This window comes from Zalophus californianus, chromosome 4 (genome assembly GCF_009762305.2).
Source record: "Zalophus californianus isolate mZalCal1 chromosome 4, mZalCal1.pri.v2, whole genome shotgun sequence".
In the NCBI taxonomy this organism is placed as follows: domain Eukaryota; kingdom Metazoa; phylum Chordata; class Mammalia; order Carnivora; family Otariidae; genus Zalophus; species Zalophus californianus.
In genome coordinates, this window is record NC_045598.1 from 103,455,410 (window position 1) to 103,477,478 (window position 22,069).

At 42.6% G+C, this 22,069-nt stretch overlaps 1 long non-coding RNA gene across 1 annotated transcript; it reads left to right on the top strand.

Annotated features, from left to right (window-relative positions):
* The first annotated feature begins 2,350 nt into the window (after window positions 1-2,350).
* LOC113909440 lies at window positions 2,351-14,037 on the top strand. Its single transcript, XR_003515737.2, has 3 exons — window positions 2,351-2,527; window positions 5,398-5,446; window positions 13,277-14,037. It is a non-coding gene; the product is annotated as an uncharacterized LOC113909440 (long non-coding RNA).
* The last annotated feature ends 8,032 nt before the right edge of the window (window positions 14,038-22,069 follow it).

Genomic DNA, 22,069 nt, shown 5'->3' on the forward strand with positions numbered 1-22,069 from the left:
GAGAGAGGAACTTCTGATTTTACACTTCACTGCAGCATTCATTCACATTTGTCTGTTGAAGTCCTTTTGAAAAGGAACTTGGTGTGGAAAGCTGAGTACCCTTCAAATCAGGTCAAGAGTCTCAACAATTATGTGTATCTACATGTATCAGACACTGCTTTAGAAGTTGCAGGAGGTATATGAAAATGGTACAGAAGAATGTCTCTGTCCTCTTACCTACCAGGGGATATAGGACAGATGGTGTTCCGGGCCACGGAAGGCATAGATATCAAATAAGATACTGAAGACCAGCAAAGGGAGAGAATTCACCCTAGTAAAGTGAGCAAGGCTTTACCAAAAGGAAAGTATACTTAAGAAGACCATTGAAAAATAGAGGGTGGAATACCAAGACCCACAAGTGGAAAAGCATTGTGTGTGTTTGAAATGGGTAGCCAAAGCTTAGAGAGCTACAAGGAAATGGGCTAGAAGGAAGAAAAGTCATACTATAAAGGCATTTGAATACCAGAGTTTGGGCTTTCTTTGATAAGCAATGATGTAGGGAGAAAAGGCAGAAGAAAAATTATTAAATTTCCTTACTACCTACAGCCCACTGGCCAGTCCTTGAAAACAGGCAGAGTGACATTCCTCTAGGGACTCAACTGCCTCGATGTTGACACTTTGCTAAGGGCAAAAGGCAATCCTAGCCCAGCCCTCCCTGCCCCAGGATCCTCTAAGTTACTTTAACATACAAAAATTCCTCTAGAAATTCCCTTTCCCTCTAAACCCCCAAGACACATGTTGGCAATCACCCCCCAAGCCTAGGGCCCACCGATATACATCTGACGGGTCTCATGACTAAGGTTTTATTAGACGGTAATCAACGACCTTCTCCCAACAAGAGCTAGCCCCCTCAAGGTTCTGGAAACCTTGCTTCCAAATTCCTTAGAGACTTACACGCTATCCCTAACCCCCTCCCAACTTGAAAGTATATAAACGGCCACTCCTCATGACCCCCGGGGCAGCTCTTTCTGCCCACCGGTCCTGTCCCCTGTGCTTTAATAAAACCACCTTTTTGCACCAAAGACGTCTCAAGAATTCTTTCTTGGCCCCTGGCTTCAAAACGTAACATTCTTTCCTGCATCAAGCAACAGGGAGCCATTGAATGCTTTTCTACAAGACAGTTTCCATGATCGAGTTGCATTTTAAGAGGAGTAACCTGGCAGCAGTGTGACTGTGATTGGCAAGGGGCTGGAGACAAGGAGTCCAGTTAGAAGGCTACTGGCATAGTCTAGAGGGGAAATAGCCTGATCTAGGCTTGGGGTGGTAGAAATATGACAGAATAGATAGGGGTGCACATATTTCTAAATGTTTCATTGATAAAATTTACAGAACTTAGCTATTGGTTAGGTAGAGTTGGGACAAGAAAGGGAATAGTGACTCCATGGTTTGTGTCCCAAGCTGATAGAAGAGTAATGGTGCCATTAATAGAAATAGAAAAATCAGACAGAAGCTCAGGAGTATGTGTGTTGGGGACGGGGCACGGAAGGCAAGGAGAGGGCTTAGTTTGGGGATGTGTTGAAATGTTAGTAGCATTTCTAAATAAATTGTCTAGGAGGAGATTGAAAGGTGGAAAGTAATTGAGTTGCAGCTGAAAACATAGACAAAATTACCATCTTCACAGCAATAGGAGAAGCTGAAATCACCCAAACTTGAAATGCTAACACACAGCTGAGAGCTCACCGCACACCATGCACTCTTGGCCACCCGATTCGACTGCATCTCAAGCTCTGACAGAGCAAGCTTTTTTGGGGGGGTGGGGGGGGAGGGGGCAGTGAATGGTGGGGAAATGGACACAGAAGGTTGTGAAAGAAAAACAAAAAACAAAAAAACCCAAACCAAGAGAACATGACACAGGAATGGAAGGACCATGAGAAGCAGACATAAAGCCCAAACAAGTTTCTAAGTCTGGGAGGTCCTGAAGCGGAGCCCAGGGCAGGCTGACTGACATGGGAAGCTCTGGAGGAGGTGGAAGGGACAGAATTAGGAGACCCAGGAAAGGAGTTAGCTTGGGCAAGGAAGAGAGAGAAACTTCTCTGGAACCAAGGAGGAGCAAGAAGGTGGAAATACAGAGGACTCTTGAGGAGAAGCTGAGTGATCTGAGGGAGGTAGCTCTTAGCGGTTGAATTTTGCCTCCCCCAAAAGATGTTGAAATCCTAACCCTCAGACCTGTGAATGTGACCTTATTTGGAAATAGAATCTTTGTAGATGATCAAGTTATGATGAGGTCAGCAGGATGGGCCCTAGTCCAATATGACTGTGTCCTCCTTATAAAGAGGGGAAATCTGGACACAGAGACAGACACAGAGTAAATGCCATGTGAAGATGAAGGCAGACATTGGGGTAATATGTCAACAAGCCAAGGAACGCCAAATGTTGCCAGAAGACCACCAGAGGCTAGGAGAGAGGAATGGAACAGATTCTTCCTCACACCCTCGGAAGGAACGAATTCTGCCAATACCTTGATCTTGGACTTCCAGCCTCCAAAACTGTGAGAGAATAAACTTTTGTTGTTTAAGCCACCCAGTCTGTGATACTTTGTTATGGCTGCCCTAGCAAACTAAGACAGTGGCCCTGACCTTCTCAGGAAATGGAAGATGTGTCCTTTACACCACACAGCCTCTGTAGAGAGAAGCTTCCAGCCCAGGCCAGGGCCAACCCAGGTGCTGGCTGGTAGGGATAATACAGAAAGGGCAGCCCTTGGCCAGAGCTGAGGAGGAATCAAATGGGAAAAGTCTTCTTCCCTTCCCCCTGTAGGGATTGATGGAGTAACTGCTTTCCCTATCTGGCTTGACTCCCTAGGTGCCCTGGGGACAGGGTGCAGGAGTGGGAGATGGGTGCAGTCCCCGAGCTGACCACAACTGAAGCAAGCACTTGTGAGGCCCATGCATGCAAAGGGTCTCTCTGGGGTGAACTTACGGCTGTGATCCGGGCTCCAGGATGTCAGGCTCACTCGGGAGGTGGTCCTTAACATAAGATTGTTCTCAGAAGATACCGTCGGTTACATGTGAACCCCTTGAAGTGTTGTTCTGAGATTGACTTTTTATTTGTTTGAGGAGGAAAGGGAGGAATTAATTTTATTTTCATGTTGTCTGTGAGTCTGCTGTCCCCAGTAGCCCTACTGGCCATGGAGACTGTGTATCATTCTTCTTGACATCCCCATAGCACCTAACATAGAACCTGGCACAGAGTCACTCCCTGAAGAACAGGGAAGGGTCGTTCAAGAACTTCTTTTTTTTTTTTTAATTTAAGTTAATTTTATTATGTTATGTTAGTCACCATACAATACATCATTAGTTTTTGATGTAGTGTTCCATGATTCATTTTTTCATATAACACCCAGTGCTCCAGGCAGTACGTGCCCTCCTTAATACCCATCACCGGGCTAACCCCTCCCCCCACCCACCTCCCCTCGAAAACCCTCAGTTTGTTTCTCAGAGTCCACAGTCTCTCACGGTTCGTCTCTCCCTCTGATTTCCCTCCCCTTCGTTTTTCCCTTCCTTCTCCTAGTGTTCTCCATGGTATTCCTTCTGTTCCACAACTAAGTGAAACCACATGATAATTGACTTTCTCCGCTTGACTTATTTCACTTTAACACTTAGAATAAGGATGATCATTTTGAGGAGAGCATGTTTCCATGTTTTTGATTGCAAATGCAGACTTGGAACCCTGAAACCCATTTAGAAGCAGAGCTAAGGCTCACCCAATGCCGAGACATTTCTAACACTATTGACACCACCTGTCCCAGCACACCACCTTCCCAGGTCATGAGCCACCATTCCCTCCATTCGTGTGGTGCAATCAGCTTTTTTCCTGCCTGGAAAAAAAAAGGATTATAACAAAATATGGAGTATTCAAGAAGGAAAATACTGGAAGGCAGAATTTTTAAATGCAGCAATTCACTAGAAGCCTGGAGACTGTTTAAGCACAATTGACTCAAAGCCCACAGTGGGGGGAGTGGGGGTGGGAGGAGGCACAAAGGAAAGAGTATGAAATGGACCAAAATACCAGGCACTTGAAAAACTTCTGTTGCCTGACTAATCAGCAGAATCTAAGTGAAAGATGGCCCAAGGTGAGGGAAAGAAAGGGAAAGTTGAAGGAAGTGGACGATTAAAGTGGAAACCAGGTAATTAAAAAGATATAAATAAGGAAGAGCTTTGCAAAGAACTCTTTAATCAATGAAACTGATCCGTAAAAGAGAGGAAGCTAGCTAGGAAATCACGGAGACCCACTAATAACAATACCTCAGGTGTATATAACACTTGACAAGGTACCTTTACATCCATCAACCTAGACAGAGAGGCAGGAGTTGCTATTTCCATTTTACAGGAGGGAAGCTGAAGTTCAGAGAGGGTAGGTAATTTATTCAAAGTCACACAGCTAATAAGTGGCAGAGCCTGATCTCTAGCACTGAGAATGGAAAAGGATTTAGTTCACAGGCTGAATTTTTTAACTTCATCTTATCTAGAGAGGTAATAAAGAGAGTCTCCAAAATTTCCATGAAAATAGACAAATAGATGTATTTTCCCCACCATGCAGCAGCACACTGTAGGTAAAGCATGGTTTTGGGAATCAGATCTAGGGTCCAACCTTAACTCTTCTACCTACTAACTAGAGACCATGATCAAGCTGTTTGTTTTTTGGTTTTTTTTAAGATTTTATTTATTTATTTGACAGAGAGAGAGACACAGCCAGAGCAGGAACACAAGCAGGGGGAGTGGGAGAGGGAGAAGCAGGCTTCCCGCTGAGCAAGGAGCCTGATGTGGGGCTCAATCCCAGGACCCTGGGATCATGACCTGAGCCGAAGACAGACACTTAACCACTGAGCCACCCAGGCGCCCCCATGATCAAGCTGTTTAATCTCTGTTTTCGTAACTATAAAATAGTAATACTTATTTTGAGTGAGGGAAAAAAACATAATTAGGTATGTAACCGATTGCTAATATTAAGTGCTTAGTTTTTCTAATAATAACATTTGTCCCGTTGAAAAAGTAAATTTTAAATTTTTAAGAAACAAAATCATAACTCACTGAAGAGCATGCTCCTTTTAGTCTAGCTATCAACACCTCAGCCTGGTGTCAGATTGCTCTACCATCCCGACGTTGCTATGGTCTTCGGATGTTAGAAGCAGAATTATTGGTGGTGGGGGTTGTATAAACTGCATCCAAAGGACTGGGCAGCATAAACAGGAATGGCAGTCACACCTCACTGCCCAGGAAGATGAGCACCCCGTCCAACCCCCGGATGGAGTCTAATAATCCCGGACCAAGGTTACCCACCCCACCCAGCACCTGCATGCCACCTCCTGCAATCCTCAAATGGCTCCGTGAAATAACTACTGGTATTAATCCCTTTTCACAGGTATGGAAACTGAGGCCTGTAGAGACTGAATAACTTGCCCAAGATTAAGGTAAATCGGAATTGATCTGACTCCCAGTTCTGTGTTCTAAACCCATGAATGTCATGAATGAGTAACTTTAAAATTTAGGAATTGATACAGAGTTGCCAATTCATGTGACAGATAAGAATATCATTTCTAAGATATATCATTCATGTATGCATTTATTCAATACATATTCATTGATGTCTACCATGTCCCAGGCGCTGTCTTAGGGGCTGGGTGTCCAGCAATGAACAAAGTCAAGTTCTGCCTCCTGTCATTGTCATTTATCATGTTTTAATACCAAGGATGTTTTAATACCAAAAAGATGTTTAAAAGATGTATTATTATAAAAAAAAATAAACATGAGAAATAGTAATACCGTATATAGGTAATAGTAAGTCCAAACATAGAAATAATAATAATAATAATAATTAATAAGAATATAAAACATAAGAAAAAGGTTTGGAAATAATAATACCAAACAGTAAAAATACCAAACACAGGAAAGACGGCTGTTTTAAAAGATAGGAAAGAATCTCAGAATAAAAGTAAGCTCTTCCAATGAAAGGATATTTAGAACCAATACCAACAAAACACAGAAAAGTACAAGATCAATTTTTATTTTATGGTACTAAACTGTATGTCATTGTTTGCCAGTTGGGAAACTGATACTCAACAGCGCACTAGAAAGTGGAGTTTGATAGTCCAACTTGTTTAGGTAGCTCATTTCAAATCTTTATAGAAATTTGTTTCTCATGTAACTATGCAGGTAAGAAAGGAAATAATCTTCCAGCACTGCGTCTCCCAGTTTTGGGTGAAACAAGCATTGCCCACCTCCTACCTCGCCATTCTTCCCTCAGCTGCGAGGGAGACCAGAGGAAAGCAGGACACAAGGGCGGCTCAGGTGTCCAGGTGGTTGGGCCTGCAGAGCTCTGACCCCCCCCCCCCATCTAGAAGCAGGTGGGCATTTATCCAAAAGGGATGCTGCAGATGAGTGGGGACACTTCCACAAAGACTAGCAAGATCTAAGACTATGCCAGGGAACTGCCCCAAACTTCAGTTCCCCAAAGACCCCTTCTGTCTCTTCAGAAGGCCCCCATGAAAATGCAAATTATTTCTGGGATGTTAAGCCTATCAGCCAACACTTTCCTTATCAGCTACAGCACCTTTGTTATCAGCGAACACCCTGGCTTAAATTATTTGACAACTTTCCAAGTGTGTGTGGGAAAGAGACCCTGCTTTGTCCCCCATAGCGGGAGGTGAAGAGTAGAGATATGGTTTGGGGAATGCAAGGTGGGAGGAGAGAATGGTTACAGGAGAACCAAAGATAGGTCCCCACTAACTTGACCCCTTCTCTACTGGCCCTGCACTTACGGGAGAGGGACAGAAGGAGGGCAGAGGGGTGTTGACGGGGCGGGTTGTGTGTGTATTTGTGTGTAATCTATGAGAGGACTCCTGGGAAGCAGACAGCAAGTTCTGAAAAGAGGGTCGCAGGCAAGTTTACGAGGCCTGAGTGGAGCACGTAGGCTCTCAAGGGATGGCTGATGTGCTGTTCAATGGACTCATTTAAAAAAAAACTTCACAGCCAGCTGCTCTCCTAATACCCAACTGTTCTTGTTCTCTTCTAAAAAGGCCATTTGAAAATGTACCCTTATCCACTCCAGATCACTTTAAGCACTTAGTAAGTAGTTACAATATGACAAAGTTGTTGACTGGTACGAGATGCTAAAAGTTATAACCCATGCGGGATAGCTGGGAACAGTGAGCACTGGCCAGGGCAGGGCATTGCGGTGTAGTGTTGTCAGCTGTTGGCTCCCCAGGCCACCCCTCCCAGCTGTAGGCTCAACGTAGAGGGTATCTGCTCCTCCTTCTCTCCATCAGTGGCATCTACAGGTGAGTACTCCCCCTACCCCTTAGCATCATTCACTCCATTTATTTCCCCCTAAATTCTTTTGGGAATTTTCCATTAATATGTCTTACTGTGGTTCCAGGGACCATGAAAAAGGCAATCACTTATTAAAAATGACATTTTAAATACGATTTAATTCTTCAGATGAGGGGTCAGAACAAGATAAGGACAATGACCAATATATAAAATTATAAACATAATGTCATCCCAACACTGTAAAAATATATTATTACATATACACATATATAGAAAAGGAAGATAGAAATAAAATACACCACAATATTAACATAGTTCATATTAATACCGGTTATCTCCAAGAACTGAGGTTGAGAGTGACCTCTATTGCCTTTCCTCAAATCCATCCACTTCTCTCCAAATTCCTTGCTGTCACCTAGTCAAGTCACAATCACCTCTCACCTGGACTTCAACAGCAGCCTCCTAACTGGTCTTTCTTTAGCTGGTCTTGCCAATTCATTCACCACCAATCACCACCACCAAACAAAAATGATCTTCTTCAAATGCAAATCTGGGGATCATGGAGACAGGGTAAAAAACTGGCACCAGCTTCTGGCTCCTTGCATGAAATCCATCCCTGAAGATACCAATGAAGCAAAAGTGAGTTTAATGGATCCCAATACTTATTGCAAAAACTGTTGGTTGGTTGGTAGGAAGTCCGAAGTTGGTTAGATCTTGGGGCGTGTTGCAAGTTCAGAGAATGGCAGCCTAGAGTAGACAAGGGCTAGAAACTTTGGATGGTATATTAGTTTCCAATTGCTGTATAACAAATTACCACAAACATAGCTTACAACAACAAACATTTATTATCACCCAGTTCCTGTGGGTCAGGAGTTCAGGCGTGGGTTAGCTGAGTTCTCCGCTCAGGGTCTCACACGGCTACAATCAAAGTATCCACCAGGTCCATTTTGTTCTAGAGCTCTGGGTTCTTTTCCTAGCTTATCTGCTTGTTGGTAGAGTTTAGTTCCTTGTGGTTATAGGACTAAGGTTCCTGCTTTCTTGCTGGATGTCAGTGAGGGCTTCTCTAAGCTCCTAGAGGTCCCCCAAATAACTGCCACGTGGCCTTTTCACAAGCTGGCCACTTACTTCTTCAAGACCAAAAGGAGAAGCTCTCTCTCTCTCTCCCTCTGTCTCTCTCCCTCCCTCCCTCCATCTCCAGTTGGCTAAGATGGAATCTTATAAAATGTAAGGTAGTCACAGGAGAGACCACCTCATCATATAACAGGTCCCACTTACACTCAAGGAGAGGGGATTATACAGGGTATGTATACAAGATGCCAGGAATCTTGGGAACCATCCAAGAATTCTGTCTACCACAGTTGGCCCTCTGGCCCCCAATGATTCTTGTCCTTTTGGCATGCAAAATACATTCACCCCCATCTGCTATAGGCTGAACTACATCCCTCCCTAATTTATATGTTGAAGTCTTAACCCCCCTGTACCTAAGAATGTGACTATACTTGGAGACAGGTCTTTAAAGAGGTGATTAAATTAAAATGAGGTCATTAGGGTGGGTTCTAATCCAATATGACTGGTGTTCTCAAAGAAGAGGAAACTTGGGCACAGACAGGTGGAGAGGGAAGACCATGTGAAGACACAGAGAGAACACAGCCATTCATAAGCCAATGAGAGAGGCCCTCAGAAGAAACCAACACTGCTCAACCATGATCTTAGATGTCTAGCCTCCTGAAGTGTGAGAAAATCTCTGTTGTTTCGGCCACCCATTCTGTGTTACTTTATTATGGCACCCCTAAGGGACTAATACACCATCCCACGATCCTTATCCCGGTGCATCATCAGCAAAATCTTATCATCTAAATCTAAATCTCATCATCTCATCAACTAACTCAAAGTCCAAAATCTCATCATCTAAACCAGTGCTGATGAGGATCCTGGGTATAATCTGTTAAGTACAGCTCTTGGGATGCAATTCCTCTCCATTGAAAGACCTGTGAAACTAAAGAAACAAGTTATCTGCCCCCAACATGCCCAAAATACAACGATGTGACAGCCTTATGATGATAGCTATCAATATTCTGGTTCAAAAATTGGGAAGATGGGAGGTAAGAAAGAGTCCCTGGTCCTTCACAGTTCTGACATTCAGCGGACAAATGTTAGATCTTCTTGATTAGGTTTAAAGGCATGGGGATATATTCTCCATGGCTCTCCACCCTCTGGACTCTGTGTTCTGCCCTCTGAGCCATCCTTCCTCTTCCACAAAAGGTAGCCTGTGTTGTAGCAAAGTAGTTTTATCAGTCTCCTTCCTGCCAGGAGCTCGGGGTCCTCTTCTAAGCCTGACATGGAGAGCTGGAGCTAAAGTAGAGAGAGGAGAGCATCTTTGCTGGTGAGGGGATGGCCTTAAAGATGGTAAGTCAGTTTCACACTGGAGTATTATTCAGGGGTATTAATCAAGTAATTAAATATGCTATCAATAGTGGGAGTCAGGTTTCTCACCATCAGAAAATGGAATTACAATTATGGAAAAGCAGAAAATCTGAATGAACTCTGTGATGTTGAATTTGGAGCTAGCAGTTTGCAATATATATAGTTAGATATGGAAATATAGATGTAAGTGTGTATATGTATACATACATATATTCCCTTGCTCTGTCCAATGAGTCTTGGGAGTCTTTCTTATTAGCCATAAGCACACCTATTGCCCATCTCCTGGCTTCTAAACACGATTCTCCACTTAAAAGCAGTAGGGCTTCTTAGAGAACTGTCTGAGTTCACGTCTGGGGCAGAGAAAGTATAAGATGAGCCTATAAATTATTTTTTTGCCAGAGGCAAGGAAGTACTCAAAGAATGATAGGGATACACAAAATGCCGGCTTGAAGAGACTTCCACTGGGCAAATTGGGAACAATTTGAGTATCACAATAAATGATAGTAAAAGCCTGTAATTCATTGAATAAAATAGGAAAGAAACAATGAATCTTTACAGAAACAAAATAATAAATGAGTAAATTAGAAGTTTGTTGAGGACGAGGATAGTTACATAGTTTCATATTTTTCCACACATAATATTTATTAATTAACAAAGAGAAAAGAAGTAACTTGAAACTGGAGAAGCCTGAGGGACATCATCTTTTTTTTTTAAAGATTTATTTATTTGACAGAGAGAGGGAACACAAGCAGGGGGAGTGGGAGAGGGAGCCCCAGGCTTCCCGCAGAGCAGGGAGCCCGATGCGGGGCTCGATCCCAGGACCCTGGGATCATGACCTGAGTGGAAGGCAGACGCTTAACGACTGAGCCACCCAGGTGCCCCCTGAGGGACATCATCTTAATAAAGCAAAGTTAACATCAATCAGTAATGGGAAAAATTGAAATTTGCACCACCTGGTATGATGCACTGAGAATAACACAGCATCGTTTCGGTATTGTTCCTTCCAAAGAATTCATAACCTGAATCTAATCCAAGGAAATAGGAGATGAGCCTAAATGAAGAGACAGTCTACAAAATAACTGGCCTCTAATCTTCCAATGTGGCAAGGACAAGACAGTCAAAGAAAGATGAAAGAATTGTCCCACACTGACGTGAACCAAAGAGGCTTGACGCACGCAACATGTGGTTTTGCATTGGATCCTTTAGCTGTAAAAAGTAGGGTTGCCACACTTAAACTTTGAATGAGGTCTGATGGCAGTAATGCTTTGAGGTTAATTTTCTGATTTTGTTGATTGTATTGTTGGTATATAGAAGAATGTCTCGATTTGTAGGAAATACCAGAGTTCTGGGCTAATAAAGAATCAGATTGGCAATCTACTCTCAAATGGCTAAGGGAAAATAGTCGCTTCTACAGTACTTGTAGCATTTTTGGAACTTTGTAGTAGGCTGTGGTCTGCCTGGGCAGGCTGTCCTCCATCTCTGCTTTGTGGGCCCTCCCCAAATGGTGGGAATGGAGAGTGAGAGCGCATAGCTGATCTTGGGCTGTGGAAAGGAGCTGCTATTGTCAGCATAGCAGCAGCTGACTGAGTGTGGCTCAAGATTTTCTGTCCACATTTCTGTTTAACTTCACTGACAAATCATTCTCACAATTCTCAAAAGATTTGCCCCATCTGTAACATAATCACCAAATCAAAGATCCAGGTCTGGCTCTAAAATCTCTTCCATTCTTCAGACTACAGATCTCTATCTGTCCCTGACTCTTCCTAAACCAACAAGGCATCTGGGTCTCTTCAGAAATAAATTTACTTGCTATTATATTATGGGGAATGTTGCTGATTTTTACATGAGATTTCCTGCTTTCTCTCAGCAAGTGACTAAACTGGTTACAGCCAATTCTGCTGGGAGGTAACCAGCTGTTTTTACACAATCCTGCAGCCATTTCCGTGAGTTAACTTGGGAGCATTGCAGACCCTTGAAAAGCAGCATAAGGCTCTGGTGCCTGATAGCTTTAGTAGGATTTAGCAGCCTCAGCAATGGACTGAATATAAAGACACATAAAATCTATTAACAGCTGTTCCTGAGAATGTCTGTGCAGTCTTGGGTGAGATAAAGAATCTCTCGATCCTTGTGGGTAATATGATGATAACACCACTAGCCCATACCTATTGTCAAGGTGTGTGTGAGGATAAACAAAGTGTACTTAGAGAGTCTTGAGTTCTTTATTAAGAGAACAGTGTATAGCCATGTTGCTGTATTTATTCAGTGCTTATTGGAAGGGAGCAATTTTAAGCCCTAGTTCTACTAAATAAAATAAGGATTGTTATTATTAACAATTACATTATAGCTTTATTTATTCAACACACATTCATTGAGCACATACACTGTGCTAGCTACCATACAAGAACAAAGGATGCAGCTGTGAATAATAGCTCATGGAGCATAGAGTCTAGTGGGGAAATATGCAGCTAGCCAGTCCTCACAAGTGCAGGAAGGGACGACAAGGAAAGAAAACTGTCCCTCAAAAACTTAAAAATGGGACTATAGGATCCAGCAATACCACTTCTGGGTATATATCTGAAGGAAACAAAAATCACTGTCTCAGAGAGATGTGCACCCCTATGTTCACTGCAGCATTATTTGCAATAACCAAGACATGGAAACAACCTAAGTGTTCGTCGATGAATGAATGGATAAAGAAGATGTGGTGTGTGTGTGTGTGTGTGTGTGTACATAATGGACTATTATTCAGTCATAAATAAAAAGGAAATTCTGCTATTGGGGACAGAGTGGATGAACCCTGAGGGCATTACAGTAAGTGAAATAAGTCAGCTGAAGACAAATACTCTATGATATTACTTAGATGAGAAATCTAAAAACGCAACTCATAGAAAGAGAACATATTGGTAAGGGGTGGGAAGTGGGGGAAATGGGTGAAGATGGTCGAAAGTTACAAACTTCCAAATAAGTTCTATGGATAGAATGTACCCTAACAGCACTGTATTGTATATTGGGTAGTTGCTAAGATCTTAAAAGTTCTCATCACAAGAAAAAAATGTAACCATGTAAACACATGTTAAAAATGTAACTATGTGTGGTGAGCGAGGTTAACATAATTTTGCATTATATACATATATCAAGTCATTCTGCTGTACACCTGAAATGCTTACAATGTCATATGTCAATTACATCTCAATAAGACAGGGAACCAGACTGTTTTAACTTCAGTGAAAACAGCTATTATCAGGCAAGTAAAAAAAAAAAAAAATCACAGGTCTGGGAGTCAGAAGAGGATCTGAGACCCAGTTCTCCTGCTTATTGCCACATGAGCCTCAAGAATTTACTTAACTCTTGACAGCCTTGATTTCATTAGGCAATCTCTGAAAATCAGCAGAGCAACACCTACACACCCTCTCTCTTGAGATTCTTAGGAAGCCCAAATGAGAAAGTCAATGTGAAAGCAATTAGAAAACTCAAGAGAAATGAGTTTGGAATTATTGCAGAGTCTTTATACAACATTTGAGCATGATTGTTTTTGTTTGCCCTGGCAGCTCTGGGTGGAAGGAGCCAAATGGTACAAACGTGTGTCACCGTGCCTACCAGACGTGTCCTTGTCAAGCCCTACCAGGTGCTGTGGAGGTGACTGTACCCAGACATTACACAACCACCACGGCTTGCCTCTGTCCACTGGCCTCAGTCCTGTTCTGTGTAACATTTTTAACAACAAACTGGATGAAAACACAGGAAAACGTTTATCAATGTAAAGCACAAATGAAGCTAAGAATAGAAAATACGAAGATTGACAGAGTCAGGATCCGGGATCCCATCTCCCCAAGATAACAAGATGAACTATAATCAAGATAAATGTAAAGTCCTGTATTCAGAGTCACAAAAACAACTGCAGAGCAACACAGACAAAAAGACCCAGATATTGCTGGACTCTTCTTTTGGTATTTCACATATAAACAGTGTGCTGCTATTCACAGAGCACTTGCCTCTCATTTAATCACTTAGGACGTTAGCTTTTGTGAATCTGATATGTTAGATAAAAATTTACTCTGGTTTATCCTTTTGGTTGCAACTTCAGCATTTCCTTATTAGGTTTAGTTAAGTCTGAGTTCATGGACATCACCAAGCATAGCTGCATCCTAATCTTTGTCACACCTAAAAGTGTCAACGGTGTGTACTGTGCCCAGGATTGGACAGTGAGGCATGGCCAAGCCTAGGATGAGACATAAGATTTCCCCCTTAAACTCGGAATCCTACTTTTTTTTTTTTTTTTTGACAGAGAGAGAGAGACAGTGAGAGGGAACACAAGTAGGGTGGGTGGGAGAGGGAGAAGCAGGCTTCCTGCAGAGCAGGGAGCCCGATGCGGGGCTCGATCCCAGGACCCTGGGAGCATGACCTGAGCTGAAGGCAGACGCTTAACAACTGAGCCACCCAGGCGCCCCGGAATCCTACCTTTTTTGTAATCTCCATCTCCTCTAAGAAACTTGTCCCAGTCTTCCCAGTTGAAATTAATCAGTTTTTCACTGTATTCCCATATACAGACAAATGTAGGTGTGGGTGTCCCTCTGTACAGGACTGTACAACTTCTTGAATTAAATTCCGCTATCCTTGGGGTGCCTGGGTGGCTCAGTCAGTTGGGTGTCTGCCTTCAGCTCAGGTCATGATCCCAGTGTCCTGGGATCCAGCTCCCACAGCAGGCTCTCTGCTCAGCGGGGAGCCTGTTTCTCCCTCTCCCTCTGCCTGCAGCTCTGCCGTCCCCCTCCATGTGCTCTCGCTCTCTCTCTCTCTGTGTCAAATAAATAAATAAAATATTTTTTTAAAATTCTGTTATCCTGCACCAACCAACTCACCCACCCCAAATTCAACTCTAGATTATAGCCTCTTGAAAGATAAGATCCGTGCCTTAAACCTTATAAATCTTCAATACTCTATCACAGAGATTTGTACATATTAAGGACTCAATAAATATAGGCAGAATTGAGTGATGATAATAGAGCCCATTCTTTGCAGTCACACTGACATTTGACTCACTGTTTTCACTGTTTACTAAGTTCCATCTAGTTACTTTTAACCCCTGAATTTTGTTTTGTTTTTATTTACAACTTCAAAATGGTCATATAGTAACCATCTTATGGAGGATTCTCTTGAGTACTAAATAATAGAAAAATTCATAGGTTGAATAAATGCTGGTTCCCTTCTCCCTTCAACTGCGAGCTCACTGGCTTTACTGAGGTCAGGAAGAGCGTTTCTTTAAATGGAATAATCAGAATAAGACACCCTGACTAGTCTTCCCAAGTTCCTGTAGAGAGATCAGATATCAGTGGCTTCTGGTCCCCAACAGCCCACAGTCCCTCTAGACTCTCCCAGTGCCTGACTAATCCATAGAGCCACAGCAAGGCAGCTGTTTTTCTATAAGTCAGCCATGTGGGGCTATTTGGGAAGCATGGGGTTTCTTTCCCTTACCACTGCCCATAACAGCATTCCATCTGCACAGACCTGGGCTCTTGGACCTCACAATTGTTTGCAGTTCAGCAAATGTTTGGTTGCTTACTGTGTTTCAGGAACTGTTCTAGTGCCAAAAGAGATTTAAAAGTTGACAAAATATAACTGTACCCTCAAGGAACTCAGTCTACTGAGAGTTGTGGAGTATACTTACACCAACTAGTCTCCCACCAAGCAGAATGTGATAACAGCCAATAAAGAGACATGCCCTGGGGGCATTCCCCAGGACTCCAAAGTGGACGATCTACTCTAGATCTGGTCGGGGAATGGCTCCTCAGGAAGAGTGGCATTTGAAATGCACTTACAAGGATGAACGGGTAGCCATGAGGGTAGAGAGGGAATACTTAGGGTATGTCTCATGCTGGCTGTGGCTTGAATACCTCCCATTCTTTTCCACCTCTATGCCTTTACTTAGGGTATTCCCAGCCAGCACACAAGTTGGCCAGACCTAGGGCATAAACAGTGGAGTAGCAAGTCAAGAAGCTTGGTATAGAAAGTAGCTTCTGATATGCCTCCTAGAGATCGCCTCCTAATATTCACACCATCCTTGTGGAATCCCCATCCCCGACCCCCATGCAATAAGGCTATAAAAGACTGGACAGGCGGGGCGCCTGGGTGGCTCAGTCGGTTAAGCGGCTGCCTTCGGCTCAGGTCATAATCCCAGGGTCCTGGGATCGAGCCCCGCATCTGGCTCCCTGCTCGGCGGGGAGCCTGCTTCTCCCTCTCCCTCTGCCTGCCACTCTGCCCACTTGTGCTCTTTCTGTATCTCTCTGCCAAATAAATAAATAAAATCTTAAAAAAAAAAAAAAAAAAGACTGGACAGGCCCCTTCCAGATGAATACTCACGGTCAAGTTGTAAAAAAGGTGGGGAAGGGGGGGGTTATCTTATAGAACTAGAAAGTAGACTGGTGGTTTCTAGGGCTGGGTGAGGGGGAAATGAGGAGTTGTTTCATGGGTACAGAGTTTCAGTTTTGCAAGATGAGAAAGTTCTGGAGATCACTTGCACAGCAATATGAGTATCCTCAACAATACACTTAAAAATTATTATGGTGGTGGAGTGGGGGTTGATTTTTACTTCCTGATTCTGTGATCCTGGACAAGCTTCTCTAAAGCTGGTCCTGCTGATTCTTCCACCTCCAAGTATGGCACAGTTACACTTTCCTTTTTATTCTGCTGCTGCCCCCGGAATCTAGGCCCCATGCCACTTGGATGATTGTATAATCTCCTAGCTGTTCTCCCTGCCTCCCTTCCTAGGCACCCTATACACTGCCCCAGATCGATGATACCAGAACACCACTTAGCACATGACTACCCCACCTTTAAGACTCCACTGGGCCAGAATTAAATCCTGAAGGAGCCCTCTGGGCTAGTCCATCCCTCCACTTCTCCTGGACTCTCTCCTCTGCAGAGTCCCAGAGGTGCGCCGTGACTTTGCCCAGCATCATGCTATTGCGTGCATCCTTCGCACAGCCTCGTGCCCCACCCCTGCATTTATCCACCTGTGGGTGACCTTCTAGGCACAGCTCAGAGCCTTCCCATCTCTATGCAGGCCTCAGCCTTGTGTAGCCATACCTTCCTTCATACTTCTGTAACTTTTTTCTCTATTAATCATTTAATTATTATTAGTCATTATTGATGACACCAAAAAATTATGTAAGCTCTTTGTTGTTCACTATGTGCTAGGTACTTTACATACTTACACTTTACACGCTCACTAATACTTAACCATTAATCCTTACCAAGTTTCCAAGAGAGAGGTATTATTAACCTTATTTTTCAAATGAGGAAACTGAGACCTAGAGGGGTTATACAACTTATCTAAGGTCACACCAGCCATGAAGTGGTAGAGCTGGAAATCAAATTCAGGCCTGTGGAACTCCACAGCCTATGTTCTTTTTATGCTTTTTATGTGACTTCTCATTCACTTTTTCATTATTAATTCAACAAATAATCACGGTGCACCTATTATGTGCCATGCAGTGTGGTGTGTGTTGTAAGAGGGTCAAAGACGAATTAGACAGAGCCCAGGCTTCAAAGAGCTTTGGGATCTACTCCTCATGTTGCATTTCTTTTGTTCTGTATTTTCTTCCCATACCTGCACTCGGTGGACCATCTTTTCTAGAAGACTGTAAGTGCATAAGATCAAGGACGGCGGTTTCTCTTAAGCACTGCTATATTTTCATTATATAGCACAGTATCTAGCACATAACAGATACTCAAGAAATATTTGTTGAACAAGTGAATAAATGAGTAAATGATGAAAGAATGTTAAAAGAGGCTGAGGCTGTGGAAGGAGAGAAGAGGGAGCAGGCCGAGGATAAAGTCCCCATTTCCATGCCCCAAGATTCCCAAGGGGAACAGCATAAATATAGCAGTTTGAGAGCAAGAAGGAATTTAGTACTATTGTCACTACTTAGCTAATGAATGGGAGTCAAACCGTTCCCATGTTGGCTATCTGGCCCACATGCCTGACTGATAGACCCTGTACAATGTCCCCCCTCTCGCACCAGGAAGAGAGAACTTCAGGTCCAGTGTTCCCAAGTTCAATAGCCTTTTCTTTTTTGCCTTAAAAAATTGCTGAGGCATGAGATATTTCCGTTCTCCACTGGCATCTTTGCACTGTGCCCAGAGAAACAATCATATCACGTTCAGGAAGGCAAGGGCCTGCAAAGGCAGGGAAACAGGAACCGTCCCCACGGATGTCCTCCCGGGCCCGCGGGAGACAGCCAGGGGCTGAGAACAAATACTGTGTGAAAAGGAAAGTCAGACTTCACCAGTGGCTCCAGGTTGAGGGGCTGGCCCTTCCCAGCATCCAGCAGGACCCTCAGCCACAAAGTCCAGGAACAGCATGTTATTCTTAAACACACACACTTTTCCTTCCCTGCCCCCAGCCTCCCTAAACACACATTAAATATTGTGTGAAATCTGAACAGGGAGCTTTGTACTGCAGAGCACATTCCCACACCTTAGCCCCGATGCCAGGGCCTCACCAGAAAAGCACTCATCTCCCTCTCCAGGGCATCTCCAAAAATCCAGCACCAGCCTGGGGGCTCTGCTCACAGTCTCCAAACATGTGTCAAGCCCGATCTCACTCCAGTCCATTCTTCTCTTCCCCTTTCACACACTCCCTTCCCTTCCTCTCTGATTAGTAAGTTCTTCCTCTTGGGTCCTTGACCCAGAGCATCTCAACCAGAGTTACCCTTTCTCACTTTTGAATTCCAGCAGCACTTCCTGTGTAAGTCAGTGCTTCCTAATCTTTGTCACGGAATAGAAAATAATAATATTTGTATGGCACCCTGAGGTGACACATGGAGCTGATCTCGGCCAGAGCAACTAGCCCAGGGACTCCAGATGCCTGTAGGATGAAGGGGGCCAATACCTCAGATGTGCCTGTAATCCATTCAAGGTCACTGCACACAGGCGTGCCGGGCAAGCTCAGGTCTACACACTGCTTGACCCTGTTTCAGAGCATTCTACACGATACAACAAGAAAGGAGGTATACATGAGAGTCCTTGCCTTGAAGAGCTTCCATGCTAGTTGAAGGAACAGAGGATGCCTACATGTATAAATAAACACACACACACAATCATTTTTAAGTTCCTTGTGTAACAGAAAGAACATGGTCTTTGGCATCAAAGACATGTGGAGGTTCAAACTCTGGCTTTGCCACTTGCTTGCTGTACGAACTTAGGCAAGTTAATATTACCTCTCTGATCCCACCCTTTCCAGCTATAAAATAGGGATAATAATGCCTATCCTCGTAAGGTTGTGTTTTTAAAAAATTTTTATTTATATATTATTTTAGAGGTGGGCAAGGGTCCAAAGGAGAGGGAGAGAGAAACTTAAGCAGACTCTGCACTGACCACAGAGCCCTAGGCGGGGCTTGACCTCACAACCCTGAGACCATGACCCTGAGATCACGACCCTGAGATCATGACTCGAACTGACAAAGATTTGGATACTTTAACCAACTGCGCCACCCAGGTGCCCCCTTAAGGTTGTGTTTTTAAAATCACCTTTAGTGAGGCATGATTTACACACAATAAAGTTCACCCATTAGAAGCATACACTTTGCTATATTTCCACAAGGGTATACAGCCATGTAATCACCACTACAATCAAGATATAGAACATTTCTATCACCTAAAAAGGTTCCTCCAGCCTCTTTACAGTGAATCCCCTCCCTACATTCCCTGTCCCCTGGCAATCGTGGATCTCATTCCCATCACTGTAATTTTGCCTTTTCTAGTTTTTCATATAAATGGAATTGTTCAATCATAGTCCTTTGTGACTGGCTTCTTTAACTTAGAATAATTCTTTTGAAATTTATGTATGTTGTGTGCATCCATAGTTTGTTCCTTTTTATTGCTGAATAGAATTCCATTGTATGGATATAGCACAATTTGTTTATTCATTCTCCTGTTAATGGATGCTTGGGTTATTTATGATTTTTGGCTTTCACGAATAAAACGGCTATGAACATCCTTACACAAGTCTTTTTGCCAACATGTTTTTATTTCTCTTGGGTTAACATCTAAGAGTTAAATTGCTGGGTTATAGAGTAGGCTCATATTTAACATTTTTTCTTCAAGTTTTTAAATTCCAGTTAGTTAACATACAGCATAATATTAGTTTCAGGTGTAGAATATAGTGATTCATCACTTACATGTAACACTCATTGCTCATCACAAGGGCCCTCCTTAATGCCCATCACCCACCTAGCCCAACCCCCACCAAGCTCCCCTCCAGCAACCCTCAGTTTGTTGTCTATAGTTAAGAGTCTGTTTCATGGTTTGCCTCTCTTTTTTCCCCCATAAGTTTATCTTTTTGTTACTTAAATTCCACATATGAGTGAAATCATATGGTAGTTGTCTTTCTCTGACTGACTTATTTCATTTAGCATAATACTCTCTAGCTCCATCCATGTTGCTGCAAATGGCAAGATTTCATATTTTTGATGACTGAGTAATATTCCATCATATATAGATACCACATCTTCTTTTTCCATTCATCAGTCAGTTGGGCTCTTTCCATAATTTGGCTATTGTTGATAATGCAATCCCTAACGAAATACCACCAGAATTTTTCACAGAGCTAGAACAAACAATCCTAAAATTGTATGGAACCACAAAAGACCCCAAATAACCAAAGCAATCTTGAAAAAGAAAGGCAAAGTTGGAGGCATCACAATTCTGGACTTCAAGTTACATTACAAAACTGTAGTGATCAAGACAGTATGGTACTGGCACAAAACAGACCCATAGATCAATGGAACAGAACAGAAACCCTAGAATGTACCCACAACTGTATGGTCAACTAATCTTTGACAAAGAGGGAAAGAATATTCGATGGATAAAAGACAGTCTCTTCAACAAATAGTGTTGGGAAAACTGGACAGTGACATGCAAAAGAATGAAACTGGACCACTTTCTTACACCATACACAAAAGTAAATTCAAAATGGATGAAAGACCTAGATGTGAGATAGGAAACGATCAAAATTCTAGAGGAGAACACAGTCAGTAACCTCTGTGACCTCAGCTGTAGCAACTTTGTACTAGATATGTCTCCTGAGGCAAGGGAAACAAAAGCAAAAATAAACTATTGGGATTTCATAAAAAAAAAAAAAAAAGCTTCTGCACAGTGAAGGAAACAATCAACAAAACTAAAAGGGGTCTTTTCTGGTTCCATACAAAGTTTAGAATTGTTTTTCCAGCTCTGTGAAAAATGTTGATGGTATTTTGATAGGGAGTGCTTTGAATGTGTAGACCGCTTTGTGTAGCATAGACATTTTAACAATATTTGCTCTTCCAATCCATGAGCATCAACCTATGGAATGGGAGAAGATATTTGCAAATGACATATCCGATAAAAGGCTAGTATCCAAAATATATAAAGAACTTAAAAAACTCAACATCCAAAAAACAATAATCCAGTTTAAAAAATGGGCAGAAGACATGAAATAAGACATTTTTCCAAAGAAGACATACACATGGCCAACAGACACATGAAAAGATGCTCAACATCACTAGTCATCAGGGAAATACAAATCAAAACCACAATGAGATACCATCTCACACCTGTCAGAATGGCTAAAATCAACAATACAAGAAACAACCAGTGTTGACGAGGAGCAGGGAAAGGGGAACCATCTCACACTGCTGGTGAGAATGCAAACTGGTGCAGCCACTCTGGAAAACAGTATGGAGGTTCCTCAAAAAGTTAAAAATAGAACCACCCTATGATCCAGCCATTGCACTAGTAGGTATTTACCCAAAGGATACAAAACTACTGATTCAAAAGGATACATGCACTCGAATGTTCATGCTTAAATTTTTAAAAACTTCCAAACACTGCTGCAAAGTGCTTGTACTATTTGACACTCCCACCACCAATTATGCAAGTTCCAATTTCTCTTTTTAATTATAGCCATTTTTTAAAGATTTTATTTTTAAGTAATCTCCACTCCCAACATGGAGCTCAAATTTACAATCCTGGGATCAAAGAGTCATATGGTCTACTGACTGAGCCAGCCAGGCACCCCTAATTATAGCCATTCTGGTGGATATGTACATAGTGTTATTTCATTGTGGTTTTAATCTGCATTTTCCTAATGACTAGTGATGTTGAACACATTTTCATGTGCATATTAGCCACGTATTTATCTTCTTTTGTGAAGTGTTCATGCAAGCCTTTTGCCCATTCTGTTTGCTGGATTATCTTTTTACAATTGATCTGTAAGAGTTCTTCATATATATCAGAAAGAAATTTTTTGTCAGATATATGTTTTGCAAATATTTTTTCCTAGAATGGCTGACCTTTTCATTTTCATG